Genomic DNA, 7097 nt, shown 5'->3' on the forward strand with positions numbered 1-7097 from the left:
TGTGTAATGATGCAACCTGCAAAACACACATGAAACCAGCTCAAACTACGCAATCAGCCCCAAATGTTTCAAGCTGAAAATCAAACCAAAGTATATTCTATTACAAACCATTTATCCATGTCTGGATGGAAATATCACAAGTATCAACAATAAATCCTATTTTTTTCTTTTTTTTTTTTAAATTGTTCATTTGAAAAATATTATATCTGTTTCATCATCTGGGTTCAATAAGGGAGGGGGCCAACCAGGTTCTTATCCACACACCGTTCAAAAGCCATCATGTCCCAGATGGTTTTGGAGAAACACAAGTGCACATGGCACTGCTTACTTCTGCACATCTGTTCAGGTAATTAAGGGAGGTATTAAAAAAACATCACTTTTGCTTTGCTTGAAGATACATATTTTGATGTTTGAGCCACTATGAAGTCAATTTAAAAAAAACAAAACAAGCATAGCACGTTTGTGTTGCCTTGGTATGAAAATATCAAAATGTCAAAATCCTGTTAAATATGAAAGATTCAAAAGGGAATTGTTCGACAGGATATCTGTATTATGTTGACAAAATCATTTCACAAACACATGCACCATACATTTTATTAAGATTTAAATAGTTTGTGCCAGCTTCAGAGAGAAACAGTATAATATTAGTATAAAATTATAGTATATTATCTTATACCTTCACAGCATGCAGGTTCAACTTATAAGGTTTTATGTTTGTGTTCAACAGCTAACCAACATACATGCAACGCTCCCATTTTTTCAATGTTAATGTTATCACATTTTATTTTCTAATATTGAACCACTTCAGTCTTTATGTGATCGCTTCACATAACCAATCAGTTGACCAAAACCAGAATCACTTCTTCTGTTCTTGAACTATGGGAACTTGAAATTATCCCACTAACTTTCATCAACCCAGCCAGAGTAAGAAATGCATTGAGCATTTGATATATGTGGTTGTTTTACACCTGTTCTTTAACAAAGGTTATAAGCAATGGAAATACCTGCATTTCACAAATGTGCAATCCCAAATACAATGTTGAGTACCCGCTGAATAAATTGTCATTCATAAGCTACACACTATTTCTTTCATAGTTTTTGATCGAATATAATCCTGTCCTACATTTTGCAATGTCTCTGTCTTTTTCTTTATCTGTTTTTATATTGTGGTAGTACTCTCAAAAAGAAGTTTCCCAAATAAAACGGATGTTGCCTTTTCTAATCAGAAAAAAAACCCCATTGCTGCTCTTTGCAAAAAGTTTTCAAATGAGATATTCAATAAGTTTGTGAAGGTAAAACATCCTAATTCTTCGACAGGTTTACCACATATATTTAATTTCATTATACTTTTCAGCAAAGCATGCATCTATTACATGCAGAGATGTATAAAGTAGAAGTAGAGGTAAAAATCAAGTAGAAGTACTGCCAAGTTTTTGGATCTATCGAAGCATTTGGAACAGATGTTTTCACTAACAGGCTCATCCACCTTGCAGTGGTGCTGAGCTAGTTAAATTCACCTGGTTTAGTGACTGGTTGGAAAGAGCTGCCGGACAGGACTTCTACTTTCTACATCTTTGATTACATGATGTGTACTGTAAAGCAGTGTGTGTCATTGACATTAGAAACTTAAGGTTTTTTTTTTTTTCTGTATGCAGTTTAATAAGAATATAGAAAATATGAGGATTGTCTGCTATTAATATTTTCAATATAGATTGCTGAAAGATGCTTCTTTAAGTTTTGGGACCGTTGATTTCAAATAAAACCAATAAACAGAATAATACATGTTGAAAATAATTTATGTAGCCTGGATGTGACAACAAGAAATACGTTACAAATATTCAACTAAATAATAGTAATATTTTGGTCTTTTAGTCAGTTACAGTTTTTCTCAGTTGCTTTGGTGCATTTCTCACATCACTATTAACATTTGCACAACAGTTAGTTCAACCTCCACAACATTTAGTCATTTGTGCACATCATAGTAGCAGTTTCTCATTCCTTCCAACAAATTGCAAATGCTTTTGGACATGCATCAATTGCCCTTCATACAACTCTCTGCTGTTTTATAACATTGTCATTTGCTAAGGTCATGTCAGTGAAAAATGAACTATACTTGTGAATGCTGAATAGTCATTCCATATAAAACTAATAGTCCTCATTTCATTGCTTGAGTCCGTTGCCAAAATCTGTCAAGCAAATTGTATACATATTTTTAAATTGTTTTATATATGAAACATAATGTATGAACCAAGCAGGACATAGTGTGTACCATTCCTACAATACTGTGAAATGGAAATACAGAAATGGAAGGACACCCTCATGGAAGAGGGGTGAGGGTGCGGGAAGGAATGGGAAGAGGACAAAACAGGGAAAGAGGAAGAAGAGGCCAAGTACATAGATGGGTTCCAGATAAAATCAGGCTACAATTGTGGATCATGTTGTCAATAACGGCCTCACAATGGCTGAGGCTGGTTGAAGGGTGCAGCCAAATGTTGGGAGAATCACCGTAAATTCAATTATTCACACATTTCGTTGGGAAATGTCGTTGCATTGGAACGTCTGGATGTGCATGAATGATTTACATATTTATATATGTTGTATGTTCAGTTCCAATATATGCACTGCAATATTGTTTACAGTTGTGGACCGATCTACCCAAAGGGAGTTTATGATTGTTGTAAATTTGGGTGTGATTTTTCTTTTGCACAATGCTGTGAACAAATTAGAATTGCAAAGAGCATAGTAAAAATGTGAAACATACATTTTCTGTGTTTTGGACTCAGTTACCCCACTAAATACCGTACTGTCAAACTTGACTGTAGTTTTTAAATGGCCGTGCAAATAGTATAGTGCATTTTCAAGCAGTGTCACATAAATCTGACTTTTTTGAACCGGAAAATATTTACAGAGTAAACTGTTATAATGGAAACATGACAAAGGCATTTAATTATCGTGTTCATAAACAATGGTGTCAGGACTTTTCATTTTAATGACACTGACACGTTCACTGACATGAATACTTGCTTTTGAGGAATGAACTATCTAATTTGAGCAAGTGACACGCTTTTGCAGGATATCAACTAGGTTTTGCAGTTTGTACTGATTGTTTTAAGATAATGCATTAACTCTTGTGCAAACGTATTTAGTGATGTGAAAAATGCACCAAAGCGACAGAGAAAAACTGTAACATCCAGAATCTGACCTTATAGCAGCAGTTTGGTACTTGATAGCTCATCTTTACAGTGAAGCCATGATGTAATTGGAAATTAGTCAAACTGAGGTTACACAGGCTGCAATGCACCAGTGATAGAGACCAGATTCTACATTTACTAAAGTAACCTTCATATGAGAGACACATTAAAGAGGAAGCAGACGTTGTTTTAGCTGCAGTGCTAACAGCAAAAAGACGCAGTTCTGCCTCCAACAACCACGAGCTCACACAAATCAGCGGCTGCAGCTTTATATAAAAATACAATGATACAAAAAAAAAATTTAAACAACTGCGAATGCACAAATTCAATATCTAAAATAATGAGCAGCTGTCAACAAGCTTACCTTGTATTCAGACCCCACACCGCCGGCTCGATGCCTGAGCTGCTGCACGCAGAGAGATAAACAACCCGGACCGGTTTCAGATGTGCTCGGAAGGAAGTCCCGCCTTTCAACCTGTCGTGTTTGGACCCTTTATGTCAGTTTATCTAAAGCCATCAGACCTGAGCGGAACCATGTGAAAACAAGAACTCTGAGCCGTGTCTCCTTGCTGCAGGTGCATGCTCTGCCTTGTGAGGAGCTGCATCGTTACAAAGCAAGTGCTTGGCTCTCAATGACGTCATGTGGATGGGTGGGAGTGATGGGTGGGAGCACGAGATAAGGGGGCGGCTGAACGAGCGCAACAGACATCTTGGTGTCTGACAAGTGCTTGATTTACACTTATTTTGTTGGCTAAAGAAATCAGCTTTAAATAAAAGGCTCAAATTAGAAAAAAAAAAACAAAAAGTAGATAACTCTCAATCAAATTTGCAAGTATTTTGATGCTGAAGCAATGTAATACAGGGCAATAATTGCCCTCCATAATCATGACAAAAACTGTCCGCAAGGTGTCAGTCAAGGCCTTTCCAATAGGGTCTGAAATTTAGGCCATCCTTTTTGTGTCCTCACACTGCGTTTGAAGACAAATGACGCCTCAGTCATGTAGCTGCAAGAAGAATATCCATCTCAGTTTTGATGCCTTTACAGACACCAGCTGCTTGGATGAATCAATACACTTGAAACTCATCAATGTTTCAACACTTTTATTAAAGCTTAATACAATCGATAACTTTATAGCTCATCAGCAGCTAGACACATAACATCAGATTAATTGTAATATTTCCTTTTTCTTGCTGTGATGCCCTGAACAACAACTTTTCTTAATTTATTTATTCATTTTCTTTACTGCTTCGTCCAAGTAAGGCTCGCGAGGAGCTGGAGCCTATCACAGCAATAGTTTTTCTGGATTCTTTTAATGCAATGATTTTTTAAGCAATTTCACTCAGTTACATGGACTGTATGTGTGAGCTCATGTTAACTGGAACTTCACTCACTGGCCACTTTATTAGGTCCACCTCACTAGTATGTCTTGGATCTGCTTTTGCCTTCAGATCTACCTCATCATGGTGTAGGTTTATTAAAGTGTTGGAAACATCCTTAAGAGATTTTGTTGTATTTTGACATAATAGCATCACATAATTGCTGAAGATTAGGCTCCAATGAGAATTTCATGGTTAAGGGAACTTTCTTTCCTATTTTGATTCTCAGTTAGAACTTCAGTCTTCTTGATCATGTCTACATGCCTAACTGCATTAAGTCACTGCCATATGATTGGCTGATTAGTTATTAATGTTAACAAGCAATTGAACCAGTTGACCTAATAAAGTGGCATGTGAGGGTATGATGTCACCTGCTGTCAAAGATCAGCTGTCAACAAGGTAAAAAAAAACAATTCTTTGTTTACTCAGAGAACGGTATGGGGGAGCTTTGATGTAGTAATGGTTGATGGAAACATTACTGAGCTCATGTAGACTTGTAAAAAGTGGGTAACAAATTAAACTGAAATGAAATGGCAAAAGAAATCTGATTTAAGAAACCATGATGTTTTATCTGGAGCTTTTTTTTTCCAAAATTGGATGAAATTTAGTTATGACTTAACAAGGATGGGTTTGATCCTTGTTATTTGTGTATAAGTCATGTGATTTGTGTAGCAGCTCACAATTGAATATTTGATGTCTAATAGATGATACAAAGCCTGAAATTTTAGCCATTTAATTAAGATATTTATATCTCATAGACAGTATGAACTCAAGATTTGTCATGGTTTCCTGCATCAGCATCCTTCCATTTGTAGTATACATCCATTTGTGTTTCAGGCCCACAGTGTTACTTTGATACTTTATTAGAAGGAATGTAATGGTTTTTTGGGGTTTTTTTGCAGTAATGAGAGCCCATTCAGACACTGAGGGTGCCTGACAACTAAAATGGTGTCACTCGTTGTTTTGTTTAATTTTTCCTCAAACCTGCAAGTTTTTATTAGAGAACTGATTAAATTTCATGCCATTACACAGCCTGGTTTATTAACTTATTGCTGGGTTAGAGATATGGGTTACATGACATACATGGTATGTACTACCACATGGTTCATCCACATAGATGTATTATGCTGTACTATTCAAATCCTTTAAAATCTGTTTTGTTTGTTTTTTTTGTTTTGTTTTTTTATTTGTTTTTTTTGTGTGGTTTTTGGGTTTTTTTTTTACTTGCCCTAAATCTCCCGGCATCACTCTATATTTATTTGGAGAGGATTACAGGCCTGAAATGCAAACATAGATGTATATTACAGATGGAAGTATACCACACTTGCCATGCACTTACAACATTGCACAGTCATCAAGATGTAATTTTCTTTTTTAATTAAAAAACAAACATGTTTATCGAGGTTCATATATCCATAGCATGCAATTTCTGTTATGTTTCCTGTGAATGTTTGAAGAATTCTGTGTCTTTTTTAAAAGAGTACTTAGATCTGTTAGTCCAGATTTTGGTTGAATATTTACCTGCACCCTGGAAGCAGCAGGAACTTATGAATCAAGAAATGGCTCTGATCCGTAAGGATTGCATGGGTCTTGGACTCTGATTTGATGTGGGGCTGGAAGATCCTTCAGGTTAATCCCTGCCATTCTGATACATGCCTGCAATCTGTTTTTAATAAATGAAGCTATACTAGCAAATAAAAGAGAAAGTTGATACTCCCTGTACAATACATTGGCTAACCCCCCTCAAAAGTACACAATGTGTGTGTCAGTTGTGTCAATGAAGAACAAAATGATACACCATAATAATCATTAGACCAGGCCAGTACTATCTACCATAACTACAATTTTGTTCTTGTGTTAATTACTAGGTAAACATTTTAAAACAAGCTTGTATGGATCCTCCATCAGTTAGCATTTAGCATGCTGATGCTAGCTAGCGTTATAGCCAAAAGATTCAACTCCTCTGTAAACATATTTCGGATGGTCTGTGATAGTTTAACTTAAAGACTCAAATAATACATTTTAAGTACATTGAATTTGAATATAAAGCACAAACACAGACACACACACACACAGATGGCAAACCACCAAATACATCCAACTGAAAGGTAGCCAGCATACTTGAAGCTGTGCCTCTCATACTGTAAATGTAAACGTACAGTTCTTTGTCATGTTTTTCAGCCATTTAGCTGACAGTATGAACTGGAACAGAGAAGCATCATCAAGCTACCTGCTCCTGTGTGTTCTGGGTCGACTTTTAAAACAACTGTGTATTTAGATCTATGTAGAAAAGGTGGGCTTTGTTTGTGTAGACAGGAAAGCTCTGTCTATTGTGAAATTTGTATCTCTGTCTGTTTCTCTGTGTATTGTCATGTTGCTCCAAGAGTGTAGAGGGTGCTTTTGTTGTCTTATGCACAGTGTTTTCATGGTTATTGTTTGTTTAAAACAGTGTGATACATACTGTGAAATGCATTTGAATATTGTACTGTATATCACAGGGGACATCTTTGTTTTGTAGTCAAGGTTCTG

Source organism: Telmatherina bonti (assembly GCF_933228915.1).
Source record: "Telmatherina bonti genome assembly, chromosome: 16".
NCBI classification, from domain to species: domain Eukaryota; kingdom Metazoa; phylum Chordata; class Actinopteri; order Atheriniformes; family Telmatherinidae; genus Telmatherina; species Telmatherina bonti.